Below are 20,648 nucleotides of genomic sequence, written 5' to 3' on the forward strand. Positions count from 1 at the left end.
GAATTGTTTGAAATTTTGTGATTTTTTTTTTTTTCTCCTCCACAAACTGTGGTCTCCTAGACATTCTGCTAGTGGAAAAGGGGTGTGAACTAATCCTTAAATGTGATTAAGATATCGAATGCCATTACAGTTTATCTTTACAACTGGAATAACTGGATGTATTGATTTTTTTTTTCATTTACAAAGACACCTAGAGATTTGCTCTCAATTTTAATTTTTCATAACATTTGGTGATCATTGAGTAATGTAAAGTGCCATGGGAAAAATATACATATTAAAGATAAAATTTTCCTGAAGGTTCAGAATTCTACATACCTTTTGCTTACTTTTAATTAAACATTTAGGTTATTAATATCACAGTAATTCCTGAACAGCATGATGTGTTGTTTGGCTGAAATCTTACAAAAATTTGAAGAGTATGGTATATAAATTGAGGGTAAAGTGTGTGCATTTAAGAGTACATGTATACATATGTGTTATTTATTAAAACTTCAGGCAAGGATGTTGTCTTCCTACGAATATGAGAGCGGGAAGTCTGCTGCAGAGAAGAACAAAAGCATGGCTGCTCGATAGTATTATCTCTGCTGCCGCAGCAGGCTCCCTGACGAGCTGGCTGCGGCGACTATCTAGTCTGTTACACTGTATTTTTATTACTGACACCCTGCGTTATTCTGTCAGCTCAGTCGACTAAGCTGTTCCCCGAGTTCTGACTGGTCACCCTGACTCCGTTAAATGGGAGAAGGAAAGAGAAGGCAGGTGATTTGTACCAAGTGGGGCACAGAGAGATTTCTTTCCTTCGGGGTCAGCGTCCTTCATCGTCTGGGACTTGGGGAATTCCAGGACCGCATTTAACCCAGAAACCAGAATGTCCTATTCATTAGTTGCTGCGCAGAGGGAAGACAGTGAAAGGCTTAATCTCTTCCCAGCTGGGGCCAATAGAGCTGAGTTGGTCAGGGTTGCCCGGCTGATGCGCAGTAGCCTGGACCCCTCTGGTCCCTCAGAGACCGCACGGGGCCTAGAGGAGGTCAAGTCAAAGGGCACGACCTCAGGGTGCTTCCCCCCCAACTCTTGCCCGCGCACCCCGCAGTTCGGCTCCCGAACAACCGCCGCTACTACTGCAAGGCTGGAGGGCGGGGAGGGGGCGGGTCGCGGAGGGGGCGGGGATATGGGCGGGGACGAAGAGGCCCCGGAGTTTATTGGGAAGTGTAGTTTCCAGAACCTCAGGAGCATAGCTATCCAGGCTCTACTTGTGGAGTGTGAACTACGATTCCCAGGAGTACACGGGCCCGGCCCGGGAGTCCATGCGCAGTGGGCGCCACATTGTATCCTATCAGGCGAGGAGAGGGTGATGTCACCTGCGAGTTGGTAACCTACGAGCGGCTGTGAAGGAAACTGTTTAACCGGATCCCATTGTACCCGGAGCGCAGAGCCGCCTTTTCAGCATGCAGGGGCTGCTCAGGTAAGGGGGACGTGCCGCGTCGTCCGCCGCACTCATTCATTAAGAGGCACCGCGCGGTGGCGCGGGGGTGGGCGCGCTTCTTCGCGGCCCGGTGCTGGGTTCGCAGCGCGCACTCCCGCTGCCTTCCCGGAGCTCCCGGGCCAGTAGGTAAATATTAAACTCGTCCTTCAGGTTGGGTCTGGGTGGGAACAGGACCTAGACAGCTCCCAGCTGCCAAGCTGGGTTTCGGAAAATGGCTGCAAGCGCGGCTCAAAGCAAAGCGAGCCCGGGGGAAGGCGCCCCGAGGACGGAGTTGCCTCCCTTCTTTCTTTCTGAGGCATTTGGACGCCAAGAGAGCCAGCAGGGTACCACTCGCCGCCTTGCCGATGACACGCTGGGGCTCTGGGGGTCTTGGCCTCTGCTGGGTGCTGCGGGCATTGCTACTGTCGGGGGTTGCTGGCCCGGGAGGCTCTGGAAGGGAGAATCCCGAGGTAGGCTTGTTAGAGTGGTAACCGAAGAGGCGGGACTCATTTACTCGCTCGCGTCCCAGCAGAACCCTCGCTATCCGGGCACCCTCGCCTCATTCGAAAGGGATGGGGTGACTGTAATTTAGCCGAAGTTGGAAGCTCAAGGTTTCAAACAAGAAAGAGGAAGGAAACCCACGTTGCGGAAGGAGCGAGAGGTGTTTGCGGACAGCGGCGAGGGGAGGCTGCGCAGCCTGCGGACCGGGTTCGAGGCGCCGCAGGGCGATCCAGCCTCCCGTTCCTTTGGGTAGGGCACACCTTGGTTCCCCTTGCACGGATGGCTCCCTCGACAAGGAGCACTTGAGCTAGGACGAAGCGTCTGCCCGGAGCTCTGGGCTGGGCGGTGGTAAAGCTGTGGGGAGAGTTGAATAATCTTAACGATACGAGTCGCAGTGGGGCAGAAGGGCTGGGTAATCGGTTTTCCCAGCTGGTGGTGAAAATCCAACTGCTTGGGATCCGCATTGAGAGGTGTGCGAGGCCTGAGAACTCTATATAATATAAAGTCCTCTGAATTTCCTTTCCCTAGCACCCTTATCCTTTCTCTTATTCATTCATCAAACCTTTGCTAAAGGCTATGTTCTCAAGTTGCTCTCAGCCTGCGATTGGAGTATTCTGCCTCTTGTTCCTATAAAATATTTTAGTGGACCCAGGAATCGAATACACTCCCAACTCTCGTTCACTACCCAGCCCCTCACCCTTCGCCCCCCATCTCCAGGATGCTCAAGGAGAGCAAAGAGTAAACGCCACTCTTGACCGTTTTGCTCCCGTTGAGCTAGTAGTTTCCCGAGGCTCGGGAAGGACCTAGTGAATTGAAGGGAGTTTGCCTGCTAGATGAATCCTGTTGCCATGGCGACTCCTGCCGTCGGAATCTTAACTGCTCCCACTGCTGTTTCAATTCGTCGTGGCCCTGCGGGCAGCTGGGAGGGCGTGGCCAGAAGGTGTGGTCAGATGCTCGCCCTGGGCCCAGCTGCTCTCTCCTGGTCACCGGTTTCACAGTCCCGGGCTCTCTCCATTCCCTGTAAATAGCTTGAATACAATTTTTAGACCCCTTTCCCTCTCTCGAGCCTATACCTGGTCTCTCCAGCTCCATCCCCAGAAAACGCTGTTAAGAGCCTTTGTCCTGAGGCAGACTCCGAAAATTACAACCAAAAGATCTCTTTCCTCTTTCAGGCTAGCTGCTTCATTTTCCTAATAACATATGTAATACTGTTGGGAACAGCTTTCTCAAGGAGGGAGTTCTCTGTCATGCGTGAAGAGAGCTCCCTGGCTACCAGTAAAGGGCCTCAGTTTGCCCTAAGTGCAATTCTAGGGACAAGTAATAACTGAAATTGAGTTCTGGAAGTCACTGCTATCCCATGTGTTTCTAATGAAATCTAAAAGCCTGCCTAGAGGATTCAGATCCTTGAGAGTGTTGGGATCTAGGAAGCCTGGGTCCTGTTCAGGCATTACTGGCTTCCCCACTCTGGGGTGAACCCTCTGCCTCTGGGGACCTCAATCATGGGTCACCTGGGGAAAGCAGCATAGAGTGTTTCCTAAAGTTGATTTCAGTATAAAATCTTGTGACTCTAAGAAGGAGTTTGTCATCTTTTATTTTGCTCAAAGAAATCTGGAGAGTTTAAGCCCAGCTTTTGACACTGTGACTTCGGGTTAATATCTGAGCCCTACTTGTATGGCAAAATAGCCTGGGTATCATGGTAATCCTTCAAAGTGGGCAAAGCAGCTATATTAGTATATATAATATTAGTTCTACTCCTACTATTATCCCAGTACCTGGATGTCTATTTATCTTTTTATTGTAGAATTGTTTAGGTTTTGACTTTTTAGATTCTCGTTGAATGCAGTTATTGGTAATTTAATTGCATTAAGAGTAATTGAGTTACACATTTTGCTTACCTTCTGCTTTCATTTCATACTGAAGTGTATTATCACAGATATTGCAGTGAAGGGGTAAGTGTATATCTGTTAGCATCAATGCATGTGCATTCATGTGCAGGTAAATGCTTGGGGATGCTGTGTGCCAGTCGTTTGACATTCGTCATCTTGTTTTAAGTAGGTGGTTACATCCCCATGAGGAAAGAGTCAGAAATTTCACTGCAAACTAGAATTGCCTTCAATTATCTCACTTCTTGACTCCCTGTAATGCTGTTAACAATCCCACCGTTTGTGGGTTTTTCCCACTTGGAAGGTCCTTTGAGAGCAGAGTCTTTGTCTAATCTACCCCTGCCTATCCAGCAATTAAAGCAGTGTTTGGACATTGGCAGGTGTTTTATAAGTATTTGTAGAATCACTACTAACTAGTAGAAACATGATTGGAGATCCAAGATCTGTATTGTTTCCACTGATAGTTTTGCCATCAATTGTAATAGTCCTTAGTTTTCTGTCAATCAGTTTCATCTCAGCATAAACCAGAACTCCTGTGCAGCATGTGACTTGAGGCATAAAAGGCCTTCCACGTGTTTGAAATAAACGAATTGTAACTGTTTGCTTTTGGAATATATTCTCTCACAGACTCCCCCCCCCCACCCCCATAATTCTTAATACACTTCTTATTACCCCAAACCAGACATTTCTCAGTTTCTTTCTGTTGTACTGTCCTTGGCCCAGATAACTTTCCCAGAAGATGTATGACAGGAGAACAGGGAGAGGGACCAAAGCAAAGATACCTAGAGAATTCTGCCAGGCCATGAGTGGCCCCACAGAGGCACCATTGGGTAGAAAGGTGGACAATAGCTCTCTCATCTGGGGTGGGGTTATTCTATAAACAGGGTAAGTTATTCAGACTGCTGATATGAGAGGAGAACAGGGTAAAGACAATTGCCCAATATTGGGAGCATTCAGTTATCGTCCAGTAATTTGCATTCTGTGGGTTTTCAGAAGTGTAAATGAGTGAGGAGATGTGATAGTAAAAAGGTTGCAGTGGGTCATGTCCTTGGGTGGTGCTTACAGAAGCTCAGTGAATAGGTGCCAAGGAATTTGAATCCTGACTTTCTCGCTTTGTGGACACGCCTCTGGGTGTTAAGAATTGGTGTGTCTCTGTGTGTGGTTTTATTTGAGCTACTTTGTTTAAAAGGCTGCTTTTAGTGTTGATACTGTGGTCATCAGAACAAATAAGGTGTTTACAAATAAAACCTAGTTAAGACTGAAAGTGTTTCATTTTGTAAATATTTGGGGGATTGTATAAAGAGTGGCTTTGGCTTGAGAATCTTGAGGTCTTCTGTGAAATTACTTAAAAACTTACAGCTGTTGGATCAGGGGAAACAAGCTTTTCCAACAAAACTTGGTACCACTGATAGCCTTAGGTGTTTGGTTCAGGAAACAATCACAGAGGTGGTAACTTCTGTGGGGGCCCTCCCTGACTTGGTGTCATGTCCCTGGCATTTCTAATGTTAAGTCTATCCTAGGATTGCAGGAAACAAGGCAACTTTGCCCATTTAGGATAGCAAGCTTGTTTAATCTCTAGAGGCGGCCCCAGTCAAAACAAAAATTCTTCTGTTATGTGGGGTTTTTTCCTCTTTGGATAAGGAATGTGGGCTACTGTCACTTATTTTGGTATCACAATTTCTAACTTGGTAATGGAGGGAATCTTTTACGTGAATATATGTATCTTAAACACTTAGAGCATCAGATCATAGTGGTTTCCTCTATTTGAGGGCACAGTTTAGAGGCAACTGCTGCATAGGTAATGTTTCAGAACTTGTAAGGAGGACTGTGTCTGTAGGTTGGTGGGGCAGGCTGGGGCTGGCTGTCCGAGGATACCTCTCTTGAAGGATGTGCTTGGGAGTGGTTGAGGGGCTGATAGAGATCGGAGTTGAAGGATGGATCTGAAGTGCCCCTCTTCTCCCTTCCTCCAAGCTGCCACTCCGTGGCCCCACTGAAAGAGGGACAGATGAAGATGAGATGCAAGTGGATCTGGGTGACCTACATTCCACTATAGCAGACTATTTCCGCAGCAAAGAAGTGTTTACCTTTGTATTTTCTGGCATCTCTGCTGTTCCAAAAACAGAGAAATAAGCATTTTGGAATGAGTTTGCATTCACGGTACACATGTCTAAAAATGATTAAGTCCTAGGAGCATAGCAGCAAGCACATAGAGCCTGCTCCCACCCCTGCCCATTAATCTGAGGTCGCCAAATATACCCTCAGCCTTGGTGAGCTTATTGTCCCTGTGGATGTTTAAGTACTCCTGGTTTTTACCCCACCTATGACTGTGCAATGATGGCTCTCCTCATATGAGCAACTGAATTCTTCTTGCCCTCTAAGATCCAGCTTCTGGGAAGCCTTCCCTGCCTCTCCCTCCATTTTCACGACCATCCGTGGCACCTTCCTCCATAAGAGCCCTCAGCCTGACCACGCAGCCAAACACTCACAACTAATGTGATACTAATAGTCAAGCGATGTGAGGTGCTAAGCTGGGGCCAGGCCCTTCCTAATACTTTTCTTGAGCTTCAGCATGGCCTGTTTCCCAGCTGTAGGAGGTAGGTTCTGTTATCACCATGTTGTAGTTGGGGAAACTGAGGCATGAAGTTAACAAACTCACTGAACTCACATAGCTAGTAACGGCCAGACCTGCTCAGGGACCCAGGCTTCTAATTCTTTATCTCCACCCCTCGCCCCATGCATGCACACAAACACATTATTGTCTTGCTTCTGGTTTTCTTATATGTTGTTCTTTTCTCTCCACTCAGTTGGAAGAACCACAGCTTCCTTTGTGTCTCTTGATTTAGAAACAGTGCTGGGTCAATAAGAGTAAATAAGGTCGATTGAGAGTAAAACTGCTTATTGACTTAAAAGTTTCTTAGAGTTTGATTTTCTGGAACAAAAAATGTTACATGAGATTAGGAATGTTGCATTTGTGTATTTGAATGATAAGATTTTTTTAACTTTCTCCTTTTTGCTTTGTGAATGATAGGCAAATTACTTGCAAAAGGAAATGCTTTTACCTGCCATCTCTGAATCTATATGCATTAAACCCTCTTGTTAACTGAGATAACTTTTCAGTGGATTCAGTCTTTTATCTGAAGAAAGCCCTTCTCACTCACAGCAGGGCCACAGAAACCTGTTTTGAGATTTAAGACTCCCATAATTTCTTAGCTTCCCAACTCCCTATTGTCTTTTAATATACATGGTGAAAGCTCTTTTTGAAAAGAAAATAATGAAAACTTGAGCAGTAGTCGAACATGTCATCTAATATTGGTTATCCTTAGATGGGTTTCCCAGGTGGTGCTAGTGGTAAAGAACCTGCTGCCAGTGCAGGAGACATAAGAGACATGGGTTCGATCCCTGGGTCAGGAAGATCCCCTGGAGGAGAGTGTGGCAACCCACTCCAGTATTCTTGCCTGGAGAATCCCATGGACAGAGGAGCCTGGCGGGCTACAGTCCATGGGGTCACGGAGTCAGACACAACTGAAGCAACGTAGCATGCATGCTTAGATATTAAAATAAGCCTTTTTCCAAACCCTCACCTTAGAAAAGAGGCTTATTTTTACAGTGGAGCAAATTTGGTGCCAAATATACAATTGCCGTTCTTTTAAACCATAGCCACTATTGTGGATTAAATGTTGAAAACTAGGGAAGTAAGTTTAATTTCCAATGTTGGTTTGATTTCCTGACTTACAATAGATCTTTTATTTTTGTCTTAACACTGGATATTTTGCCACGTTGACAATATTTAATGAAGACTATTGAATAAAATACAAATTGTGTCATTTAGGGAATAATAGGAAAGTTATGCCCTAACAGCATATTGCCAGGAAAGAAAAATCAAAAGGCTTGTTAGCCCTTAAGCTGCTCAAACATAATATTCATTCAATAGACATTGATTTCAGAAGAATTCTTAAAATTCATCTTGTTAGGTTTCCTAAGTATGTCATTCACCTTTACTAATAGCCTGAGCTCTTTCTGTTCTATAAATTGCACCAGGATCGGAGCTGAAGGTTCCTGTGTTTCTGCCGGGCACACAGTTAGGGTCACCTATTAAACTGGTCTTTGTCGTCTTCATTTCTTGGGGGGGGCGGGTGGCGGGGAACAAACCTCCTGTATGATTGGCAAACATTGCCCATCTGATGTAGTGTCTGAATTTAGATTTCCAAGTGTAGATAGTCTAGGTCTGAGCTTTGGATATCATCTGGGCAAAGCAGATGCCCATCTACTGATTTTTGAGATAAGTTCTCATATTCTGGCTTACTGGCTAAGGTCATTTTGTTAGTGACGTACAAGCCAGGTCAAGGGCATGAGTTAGTTTTGCCTGGTCTTGGAGCCACCAACTGCACCTGTAATCCTGGTAACTTTTTTTTTTTTTTTTTAATTCTTCGTGCTCTTGGTCATGAAGGAAACTAGACAGTGGATAGACCCTGTGGATATATCAGCGCATAGCCCTCATCACTAAGGGCGAAGATGGTGCCATATTAGAAAATGAACTGATGAGGGTTTTCTTTTTTTTCAGACCCGGTAAGTTAGAGGCAGGGCTTCACTGGCAGTTTGCCAAGGAATATGTTTCTGCTTCTGACAGGTGTCCTCCTGTGAAGAGTGGGTCAGGAATGGGGGCAGCTTCCTAAAACACAGCCTTAGTCTCTTCCCTTTCTTCGGGGTGTGACCACAGTCATTAGTGCATGTTTTGCTGGGCTTCCCTTTTCTCCCATAAAGCTTTTGCAGATTTGTACCCTGGAAGAAGAGTGAAGCATCGTGGCCAGAATCATTCACCTGGTGAACTAGATTGTTCATGTGCATCTAGGCTCAGATTTATATTTGTTTTGGTAGATTTATAGAGTTTTGGTAAAACTGAGCAGTGAAATGTCTAGACACAAGTTAGAACCTAGTTCTGTGACAAAGGGTTGGACTAGGGACTCTCCTAAATCTTGAGAATTTACTACAAAACTTATTGTAAAAAGGAAATGAAATGGACAAATTGGACCATTTAAAGGTCATTGGTGCATTCTGTTCTTGAAAGCTGGTGAAATTGTGTATATAGAAAATGTAATATATGGTTTGGGTCAAGGTAAAGGATTTAGGAATTCAAAAACTAAATGCTGCCACAGTTACTACATATTAATGGTGGCTGTTCCATTTAGGATGATGGTGGGAAAAGAAGCAACAGCATTTCTGCTCCCATTCCATTGGTGTGTGGCAACCTTGTTTGAATTAGAGGTGCCACACCCACTTCCCTGCCCAGCACTCAATGGTCATTCAGACTTAAAGTCAGAGTCTGGAATGAATCTTCCTGGAACTGAAACCAGTGGCTAAGGCTGCTGTATTGCATCCTTAGAATGTTGAGTCAAAGGCCTTTTATTATATTTTTGTATTTTAGAATCAAGAATAGAAATTGGGTTGGTCTAGAAAACCTCTAGGACCCATTTAGGGCTTGACACTCAATGAGGAGGTGACATTTGCAGCTGCAGTTACAGGAACTGTGGCATGAGACTGCCTTGGTGCACATTTTCTGCTAAGGAATATGTGTGTGTGTGTGTGTATTTTTTGTTGTTGTTTGACCCAGTTTCTTTTCAGACTGTGGCTGAAGCTACCTTTCTTCCGAACGCCACCTTTTTCTACTGTACTCCTTGGGTTGTAATTTGAGTCTGAAGGACCAGTGACCTACTTCCTTGCTAGTTTTTCTCTCACAGCCTCCCTGTGGGCTAAGGGAGACCGTGATTCTCTATGGCCAGGTTCCATACCAGGGGAGACACATTCACCAACCTTATAAAGGGTCTTGCCCCTCAACCTCCTACTTAGAATAGGGTGCTGTATGGCAGCAGAGAGGAGATGGCTTATGCCGTAATTGGCCCAAACTCAGATTGTTTTTCTGATGGAACAAGTTGGGGGAGGTAGGTGGAAGGGAGGATAGAGGGAGTTATTGGGCTTCACTTATCTTATCATTTGTTTCCCTCCGGATTGCCTTTGTTTATACTGTCTCCTCAGGTCAGGAATTCCTCCAGCAGAAAGCATGCATCCACACGGGGTTGTTGAGATTGGGGCTTCCTTCTTGTGCTGGAATTGCTGACTTGGCTCTCCTCTCTCCAATTTGATCTGAAAGGAGGGCTGGAATGATTTAACCTGCTTTAAATTCTTCCATTACGGGAAAAGAGATCTTAAAATGATGGCTTGCGGGCAAAAGGATTAATGATTTTTCTAATGGGGAAAGGAGATGATGCTGAGAAATTTTAACACCTATGTATAACTTCTTTATGTTGGTTGTGAGTTTAGAAACAGATGTTTGACACCTTGAATGAAATCTCTTCTTTTGGTTGCTGCTTGGCAATTGCACAGAGGAAAAACAAACACCATTTGATTTTAGGTTCAGGTTTGGGTAATCTTGGTAGTTCCTTTAAACTTTCCGGGGCCTCTGTTTCCTCATCTGTGAAACAATGTGAAAATTCTAAAGTCTTAAGAGACCGATTTCATCCTGATGAATCCATAATGACCTCACTTACATGGTGTTGTGTGATGTTGATATAATGTCCACTGGGTTCCCCTCGAGTGGAGATCAGTGAGGGGGAGCTCTGTTTTCTTAGCTTCAGGGTTTCCAACCTTGGTCCCTGTCCTTAGCACAATGTTTCTGCAACCCTCTTCTTGGCTGGAGGCTAAACCCTTGAGATCTGATCTCTAGTCTAATTTCCTTACCTGAGCAGCTTCTAGTGTTCCCCAGGCCTGGGACTTCAGAAATTCCATAATAAGGGATGAGGCTAGTGTCTTTGAGTGACCATGAAGTTCTCTTTAAGTCGATCATCTCTTTGAACTAGAATTTGATTACCACCATTGGCACACAGTATGGATGCAGCCAACAGTCATATTTTATTTGGCCAGCACAATGTTATTTTTAAAAATGGAATGACTTTAGTTAGCATTTATATTCTGATTTGTCACTGACCTCACCAAACCCTAGTGCCTCATACTACAACCACTTTGTTTATGTGATACTTCTTAACCTCCTTGGACCCTGAAGGCATTAGAGTTTTCAGTCCCCATTTTAAACCAAATTAAATTGCAGTAAGAGGCTCTTCGACCATTTATCCAGCAGTGGGCTGGCAAATGACCCAGTCTAGGGTTTCTTAATCTTAGCACTATTGGCATTTTAGGCGGGATCCTTCTTTGTTGTTTGGGGCTGTACTGTGAGTGAAGGATGTTCATTAGTGTCCTGGGCCTCTACCCACTAGTAGCAACCTTTCCCCCAGTTATGACACCAAAAATGTATTCAGATATTGCTAAATGTCCCCTGGGGAGCAAAACTGGGTCCAGTTGAGAGCCACTTGACAGATTTTGGATGGCCTGGGAAGTTTAAACATTGGACCAGGCTTGGATATTTAAGGATAAATTGGAATTCATCTGGGAAACTGAGCTACCCTGCTGTTTTGTTTTGTTTTGTTTTCCTTTGGGAGTGGGGGTAGTTGGTTAGAACAGAGTAAAGGTCAGTGAATTAGACCCTTCGAGGTCGCTTCTTCATTCTTCCATGACCACTGCCTGGGAGGCCAGCCATAGTTTAAGGACATGTCCTTGGTCACAACAGGGGGCTCTGTGAGGCACTGATGCTGGGTCAGGGCAAGCCCACCAGAGCTAGTGCGTAAACAACTCTGAAACACATAGCTTGTGTTGGTGGATCAGTAAAATGATCTGTGGATAGAGACGATGAGGCTTTGGGGAAAGAAAAAGTCAAAGACCAAAATGCTTTAAAAAAAATCAGCTTTAAAAAAATGACAGTTTATCTCAAATCAGCGGTGAGGGAAGAGCTCTGAAAAGAACTAGCAGCAGCCTGATGTCCCCCAGCCCTCTTTTTTCCCTCTTCCTCAAAAAAGAATGTTTGTAAAACTCAAACACGGGCTTTGGCAACGCTTAAACTTGCCTTGCCTCTCAGAAAAACATTGGCCGAGTTTCAGTGTACAGAGGGAGAGTGTTGTGAAGTTTTAATTAACCAATCCAAGCTCAGTCCTTGAGCAACTAATCCAGTGACAATGCTTAGGGAAGTGCACGGTTTCAGTTAAAACATAAACCATCAAGTCTCTTCTTAGAGGGGTAGGTGGAACTTCTGAAGGGATCCATGCCTCTTCCTAAACACTGTTGATTCTGTATCCTGGTTGGGAATCATAATTCTCCATGGTGGTTTAAAGAAATGCCTTGGTATCACCTGTCATCCTTCAGAATGGCTGTCATCAAAAAGACCACAAAAACAAATGTTGGTGAGGATATGGAGAAAAAGGAACTCGCGTACACTGTTGGTGGGAATGTGAATTGATGCAGCCATTGTGGAAAACTGTATGGAAGTTTCTCAAAAAAACAAAGAGAACTACCATATGACCTAGAAATTCCACCCTGGGTATATATCTGAAGAAATCAAAAACACTAATTTGGAAAGATACATGTACCCCAGTGTTTGTAGCAGCATTGTTTAGAATTGCCAATATAGAGAAGCTACCTATGGACACGGATAAAGAAGATGTGTATATATGCAATGGAATACTACTCAGCTATAAAAAAGAAAAACTTGCCATTTACAGCAACATGGATGACTTGAAAGACAGTAAGCTAAATGAAATAAGTCAGAAAGATATTCTATGATATCACTTATTTGTGGACTCTAAAAAATACAACAAACTACTGGATATAACAAAAGAGAAGCAAGACTCATAAAGAACAAACAAGTGATTATCAGTGGGGAGAGGGACAGGGGAAATATAAAGGTGGGGTGGGTATTAGGTACAAACTATTGGGTGTAAGATAGGCTTCAAGGATGTATGTACAATATGGGGAATATAGCCAGTATTTTGTAATAACTGTAAATGGAATGTAACCTTTAAAACTGTGGTTTTTTTTTTTTTTTTAAAGTGAGATGCCCAGGGATTCTCATTCAGTAGATTTAGGATTTGGGCCCAATCTTCAGGATTCTTAAAGCTCCCATGGTAATTCTGATATTTAGCCAGGACTGAAAACCGCTAGGAACACAAGCTCCTTGTGTTTGGGAAATGTGCTTGCAGAGGTGTGCTGGCCTGGATGGCTGGGTGGTTAAATGCACTGTTTTTTTTTTCATTTTTTTTGTGTGTATCCATTTTGATATGAATATTTTGTTTTCTAGAATTTTGAGTTTGTGAAAAGGATGTCTTTTATATGTGGTACAGTGTGCATTACCTAATACATGGCACCTAATTCTCATAATCTAGAGAGTTTTTTATATTTTGGTAGACTGTAGTGAAATAACTTGTAAAAATTATTCTCTCCTTTTCAAGATGCTTCCCTGGGGTGATTGAATATGCATATTTATCTTTTTTTTTTTTTTTTAAAGCAAAGGGAACAAAAAGCACCCAATGGCCAATACCATAAGTGCCCTTGGATAAACTGGGTGGGAGATTTGGAGTTAAAAGCTCTTATTAGCCTCTGTTCTAGAAAAATCTAGATTCCAGACGGCATCTACATATTTCACAGCAAAGTTAAACTTAGGTTCCTGTCAGACTCGTCTCTGGCTTCATAAAATTGAGGCAGATTTGTTTGTTGCGAGTTTCCTTCCTCGGCCTATGCCGTGGGCCATCTTGCAGAACTTTGAAGTCCTGCATTGTAAACTATCAAAGGTGGGAAATACAGTAAAACGGCTCTTTTTACTTGCATTTTACTTAGAATAATCAGATTAGATCCAAATATCTAACAAGCATAGCAGAGGCAAGTGAATAAGTTTAAGGAGAAAATATTGTACCTGAGCCTTGTATGGCCTATCTCGTAAGCTATGGAAGTGTCCCCTTAAAGCATCATTTGTTTATTCATTTGGCAGGTAAAGAATGTTTTGATACTGGATGTGAACATATCAGAATGCTGCTTTATATCCCAGCTTTCCCCCTTTGGAATGCAGAACTCTTGTTTTACTAAATAAAGCTCAGATTATCCTCTGTTTTCAGCTTCTGAAATAAAAAAATTACGTTGTGCAATAGGTGGAGACTCTCCCCAATGAAAGATTCTTTGCTTCCACTGGCAAGTAATTTCATGTTTTGCTTATTTGGATCATGTCCACATTTTTAAAGGAATGTAACCAGCATCAGTTATAGGAAGCAATGCTCTACAATCTCAAATCAGTTTTTCCAGTATGTTATTCCTGCAGATCAAATCTTTTATCCTCAGCTCTTTTCTCTCCTAAATGCCAATTTTGAGTCTCAGACGGCCATGTTTTGTATTAGAAAAAAAATTGTTAGCATGACATGGTATTAAAGACTGGCAGTTTAAAAAAAAGGCAGAATACAGATTTTTTTTTTTTTAGGGATGATGAAAATATGTTAAAATTACTTATAATGGTTACACAGTTTATAATTATATAAAAACCCTCTAAACTGTACACTTTAAGTGAATGAATTTTATGATGTGTGAATTATATCAAAGTAAAGCTGTTACTAAAAAAAAAAAGAGACTAAAAAGAATCAGACTAAGTAAAACCTTAGAATTTAGACCTTAAGGATAATATCTTGGTCTTACTTATCTATCTCTTTTCTTCATGTACACCTCAACTTTTTCTCTAAATAGATAACATGGACAAACAATAATTGTGATCATTCCTCAGGACCACCTGAACCACGGGAAACTTTGTTAAAATGACATTTTTATTGTAATGAAATATGGCTCATATTTTTCTCATCCCTCTTAATTGTAAGCTAGGGCATTAAAGATTAGACATGTTTGTGAAATTTTATACCTGCTGTGATGATAAGCTAAGGTTTTGGCTTAGTTACAATTTGCTTTAAACTTGTTCCGTTTGATTATTTTGCAGAATTTTTCTGCTGTAGAAGCCGTCACACCGTAAAAAGTACTCAAGTATATAATCTTGTCTGTAATACAGACAAGGAAAGGGATATTTCATTTATAAGAGATTATGTAACTCGGGGTTTCTCAACTTTGGATTCTTGATCATTTGAGAAACATTGCATTGAAAGTTAAATTGCTGAATGTTGAGGTACTCATTTGGTGCCATTGGGATCAAAAACTCTTGTAGAGGTAGACTTTGAGGTTCTATTTGGCTGTAAGATGGTTTTCCAGACATGTTAGTTTTATTGCTGCATAATGAACTACCACAAATTTAGCGGCTTAAAACCCCACCAGGTCGGAAGTCTAGGCATGCTGTGGCTAGGATTCTCTACTCACAGTCTCATCAGGCTAAAACTAATATGTCAGCCAAAGCCACAGTTCTCATCTGGGGCTCAGGGGATTCCTCCAAGCTGTCTGGTGGTGGTTGTTGGTCAGTTGCTAAGTCATGTCTGAATATTTGAGACCCCATGAACTGCAGCATGCCAGGCTTTTCTGTCCTTCACTATCTTCCAGAGTTTGCTCGAACTCATGTTCATTGAGTCAGTGATGACATCCAACCATCTTATCCTCTGCCACTCCTTCTCCTCTTGCTATCAGTCTTTCCCAGTATCAGGGTCTTTTCCAGTGAGTTGGCTCTTTGCATCAGGTGGCCATAGTATTGGTGCTTCAGCTTCAGCATCAGTCCTTCTAATGAATATTCAGGATGCAGAATTTATTACCTTGAGTCTGTAGGACTGAGGGCTTCCCAGGTGGTGCTAGTGGTAAAGAACCTTCCTGCCAATGCAGGAGACACAGGAGATGCAGGTTCACTCCCTGGGTCGGGAAGGTGCCCTGGAGGAGGAAATGGCAACCCACTCCAGTATTCTTGCCTAAAGAAACCCATGGACAGAGGGGCCTGGAGGGGCTACAGTCTGCGGGGTCACAAAGAGTCAGACATGACTAAACAGATAAGGACTGAAAATTAACTCCTGCCCTGGAACTGCCTGCTTTTAGCTCCTAGAGACCTACATTTTATGCCATATGGCCTACATCAGAAGTTCACAAGAGGACATTTAGTTTCTTCTTCTAAGTCGCTTCTTTTCTGCCATCAGCCAGAGAAAAGGCTGATTTTATGGTCTCACCTGATTTGGTCAGGCCCACCCAATATAATCTCTCTTTGACCATGTAATGTAACATAATCATAGGAGTGATAACTCATCATATTCACAGGTTCCACTCACCCTCTAAAGATTATGGGGCATCATTTCAAGTTCTGCCTTTCATACCAGATAATAGAAATTATGCCAGTGTATTGCTGATGATTACTAAGGTGAAAAATCCAAAATCCCAAAAGGAATGATATTTCACAAGGTACGCTTTAGGATCTCTCCCACTGCCCCCCTCCTACCTACCCCATCTTTGAAAAGTATCTCCCCCTCAAACTTATTGCTTTCCATTGCTACTTTTCTTGTTTCAAGTAGAATGAAAATGACGATCAAAAAAATTTTGTTGTTAAAATTTCCTACACAAAAGCACGAATGCAAAGAATGATTAATGTAGGTTTAATATGTTAAACCTGTATATTTATAGGTATATTTATATGGAGCTGTTTCATCAGTTATCAATTCATGTTTAATCTTTCATTTCTACCTCCAATTCTTTATCAAGTCTGAGATTATTTTAAAGTAAATTCTAGACATTTTATAATCTCATCTGTAAATATTTTAGTATTTAGTGTATGTCCGAAAAAATCAGGACTCTTTTAAAAACATAACTAAAATCTCTTATCATATCTAAAATAATTTATATTATACCTTTAAAGTTACAAAATATTTCATCAGTTTTCAAATTGACTGTTAACTTTTTTAAAAGTTTATTGAACTCAGGATTCCAGTAAGGTTCCAGTACATTGCAATTTTTAAAGAAAATGTCCCTTAAGCCTCTTTAAATCCCAGGTAGTATTTTTCCTTGCAGTTTACCTGTGAGAAGAACTGGATTATTTGTCCTATAGCATTTCCTACAGTCTGGACCTCATGGCAAAATACCTCTATTTTCTGTTTCCTTTAAGTTAGTTAAGATGAAAATAATCGATACCATGGACCTCTCCTGTCCCTAGAGGTAGAAAAGCTCATTTGGTAAACAGAATGCATACATATTGTTTGCTAGAATGTAAACTATTTGGTAAAAGCTGATTTGGTAAACAGAATGCATCCCTTTGGTCCTTGTGTGTACATGTATTTAGAGATATATCTGAGAGTAAAGCAAGTATGTTAGGTTTTTCAAATTCTTATTATTGAGAGCAGTCTAAGAGTTACATATGCAGAGTGAATTAGTATTTAAATTCTTGTGAAAAATATATCACATACAGATGCACTAAGTGATACTTAGATTTATTTAGTAGTCCTTTAGCCCAAGTGTTTTTCGTTAAATAGAGTTTGGCTTCCATAAAAGAAAAAAAAATTTTTTAAAGGAGGAAGATGTTTCAGTTTTGAGTTTTGGAAAATAACCAGATTATTAAAATTGTGCTGATCGTGAAATAAGTGCTTTTCTATAATAGGACTTTGCTAGTTATTTCATATCTATAGGCTCTCCAGAGGTGTGTCCTGTGGCCTCAAAGAAGGTGATATATATTTTAAGTCCTTACCATTGGAATATTCTATTTTAAAAACTGCAACACTTAATATTGTTTTAAGAGAATAACTTTATGTGACTGCCATTGAAGGAAAGTAGAAGAGGCTTTCCAGTTTAAATTTTATTTTGAAGGAAAACTAGAATTGGGTTGAGAGCAGTACTGATAAAAGCTTAATTAAGAGCATAACAATTTAGCATGGGGGATATAAAACTTTTTCTATAAAGGGCTAGATATTAAATATTTTAGTCTTGGTAGGCCATGCTGGCCCTGACAACTATTCAACTCGTTGTGGGAAAAGCAGCCGTAGACAGTATGTAAACACATGGGGGTGGCAAGCAGGAAGAACTGACATATTGATGATACTGTCTTACCCGTGAACATGGAATAGTTCTCCATTTACTTAGTTCTCTCATTTCATTCACTAGGCTTTTGCAGTTTCTGCATATAGATCTTGTACATATTTTGTTAGGTTTATACCTAAATATTTCATTTCTGGAGTGCTAAGTTGTGATGTGTTTTTAATTTCATCTTCCACTCATTTATTGTTGGTATACAAGAAAGCAATTGACTTTTACTATTATCCTTGTATCTTGGAGATTTTTTGTAGGTTTTTTTTTTTTTTTTATTAAGTCGAGAAAGTTCTCTATCCCTTGTTAACTGGAACTTTTTAATCGTAAATGGGTATTGAACTTTACCAAATACTTTATCTGCATCTATTGATATTATCATGTGATTTGCTTACCTGGGATAAATCTCGCTTCCTTTTGGTGTATAATTCTACATTTGTGTTGGATTCAGTTTGCTAATATGTTGTTGAGGATTTTATGTTACGTTCCTAAGCAGTATTGGTTATAGTTTCCTTGTAATGTTTTTTGCCTAGTTTTGCTGTTAGTGTAATGCTGGTCTCATAAAAAGAGTTAGGAAGTATTCCCTCTTTGTATATCTTCCGAAAGAGATTGCAGAGAATATGTATGATTTTTCCCCTAAATATTTGGTAGAATTCACCTGTGAATCCATCTGAGTCTGGTGCTCTCTGTTTTAGAAGGTTATTAATTATTAAACTCTCTGGTTTTGTTAGTTTTATGGCCTGTAATTCAGAAACTGATGTGTTTGTAGATGGTTGATGTTAAAGAATAATTAGTTTAAAAAGAAAATTCTCAGTTATAAAATAAACATGTCAACAATTTGTATTTAGCTTATTAATTAGTGAAGGAATCAGTAAGCTGTCAAGACCAGTTCAAAGGAGAATTTTTAAAACATGTATATGTCTATTTATCTAGCCACAATCAGAAATGCTGAAATAAATTTGCTTGTGGATGCAAAACTGATTGATATTCTAAAGGGCTACACAATGTAATGTTTTCCTTTATACATTTATGTAAATCAGTTGTATTTCTGCTAGACAAAATCCATTTGTTTCCTTATAGATAAAAGTCATTACATTGTTGTGTGTTTTTTGCAAGTTAATTCCTACCTCTTCAGAGTTGTGAAATTGTCTGACCCAGCACATTCTCAGACTTTCCATTTCAAGACACTTTGATCCTATTAAATATTGAAGACTCCAAGAAAATTTGTTTAATATACAAATTAAATTGGAAATCAGAAGTGAAACACTTTGTTCTTTCATTAAAAAAAAAAGCAACAATGAAACCTAATTCATGTTTATCCGCATGACTGCATCTTGGGTGCTGAAACTTTTGAAAAATTCCATGGTATACTTGTTGAGAGAATGAGAGACAAAATGGCAAATAACATCTTAATATTATCATGAAAATATTTTTGAACTTATAAACATCCTGACAAGATCTGAATGCTCTCTGGGCTTCCCAAGCCACCCTTTTGAGAATCATTGGCCTAGTTAGAAGGAAAAAAAAAGTCAAAGATAATCCCTGGAGGACCTGCTAGACCACGAATAACACTCCATTGAAAAGATACACAGTAATCTCTTTCGACCATTTCTGAATTTTGAATTTTTTCTGAACAGGAGTCCCTTCTTTGACAAATGTCCTGCACAGCGTGGGGAATTTTCAAGGCTATTCCAAACTATTAAATCAAAGGTTATTTTTTGATTGTAAGATTAGTACAGGTTAAAAATTTTAATACAGGTTACCACGTGAAAAATGAGAAAATATAGGAAAGTATAAAAAATAGAGAAAAGTCTTATAAAGGCAAGTAATGTTAACATTATGGGCAAGTATCTTTGTGTAGTTTTAAAAATATTTTTGATTATATATTATATGTCCTCTTTTACATTCTTCTTCCAACTAAGTGTTGTCAGAGCATTGCTCATGTTATTAACATTTTTTTATTGTGATAGAAAAACATTTTTTTATTGTGATAGAAAATACATATAAAATTTACCATCTTAACCATTTTACACTTGCTCTTAGTCCAAAGGCCAAGAAGCAATCTTAACCATTTTAAAATACACAGTTTAGTAGCGTTCAGTATAATTACATCGTTATGGAACAGATCTCCAGAACTTTTTCATCTTGCAGAACTGAAACTCTATACCAATTAAACAACTCCCCTTTGCTTGTCCCCCAGCCCCTGGTAACCATCATTGTACGCTCTTTGTCTATGAGTCAACTACTTTAGATGCCTTGTATAAGTGGAATTACCGTATTTGTCTTCTTATGGCTGACTTATTTCACTTAGCATAAGGTCCTCAAGCTTCTCCCATTTTGTAGCATCTGGCCAGATGTCCTCCTTTAAAGCTGTGTAATACTTCAGGGCATTTATATACCACATTTTGTTTATCCATTTGCCCATTGGTGGACATTTGGGTTGCTTCCAACTTTTGGCTATTGTAAATAATGTTGCTGTGAACGTGGGTGTGCAAGTATCAGTTTGAAACCATGCTTTCAATTTTTTTGGATATATACCCAAAGGAGAGATATAACCAGAGCCTGAATCATATGGTAGTTCTAGTTTTAGTCTTTTGAAAAACTCATACTCTCTTCCATAGCAGCTCTACCATTTTACATTCCCACCAACAAAAGTGCACATCTTCACAATATTTGGTTTTTTGAATAGCCATCCTAATAAGTGAGAGATTATTAAAACTTTTAATAAACTTTGTTATTGTTCAGTCACTCAGTTCTGTCCAATTCTGTGCAGCCCCATGGATTGCAGCACACCAGGCTTCTCTGTCCATCACTGTCTCCCAGAGTTTGCTCAAACTCATGTCTGTTGAGTCGCTGATGCCATCCAACCATCTTGTCCTCTGTCGTCCCCTTCTCCTCCTGCCTTTGATCTTTCTCAGCGTCAGGGTCTTTTCCAATGAGTCAGCTCTTCGCATCAGGTGGCCAAA

At 41.0% G+C, this 20,648-nt stretch overlaps 1 protein-coding gene across 3 annotated transcripts in view; it reads left to right on the plus strand.

Annotated features, from left to right (window-relative positions):
- Positions 1-1,332: 1,332 nt before the first annotated feature.
- The window catches only part of DAAM1 (dishevelled associated activator of morphogenesis 1), a 180,625-nt gene continuing 161,309 nt past the window's right edge, over positions 1,333-20,648 (plus strand). For 2 of the 3 annotated variants that reach the window (XM_020910673.2, XM_020910674.2), the window contains exon 1: positions 1,333-1,459. The gene's annotated coding sequence lies outside the window, so the exon portion shown is untranslated. Of the gene's footprint in view, positions 1,460-1,584; positions 1,607-20,648 lie in introns of those variants that run through there. The other variant, XM_070469419.1, reaches the window with a different exon arrangement.

The sequence above is a fragment of the Odocoileus virginianus genome, chromosome 6, assembly GCF_023699985.2.
Source record: "Odocoileus virginianus isolate 20LAN1187 ecotype Illinois chromosome 6, Ovbor_1.2, whole genome shotgun sequence".
In the NCBI taxonomy this organism is placed as follows: domain Eukaryota; kingdom Metazoa; phylum Chordata; class Mammalia; order Artiodactyla; family Cervidae; genus Odocoileus; species Odocoileus virginianus.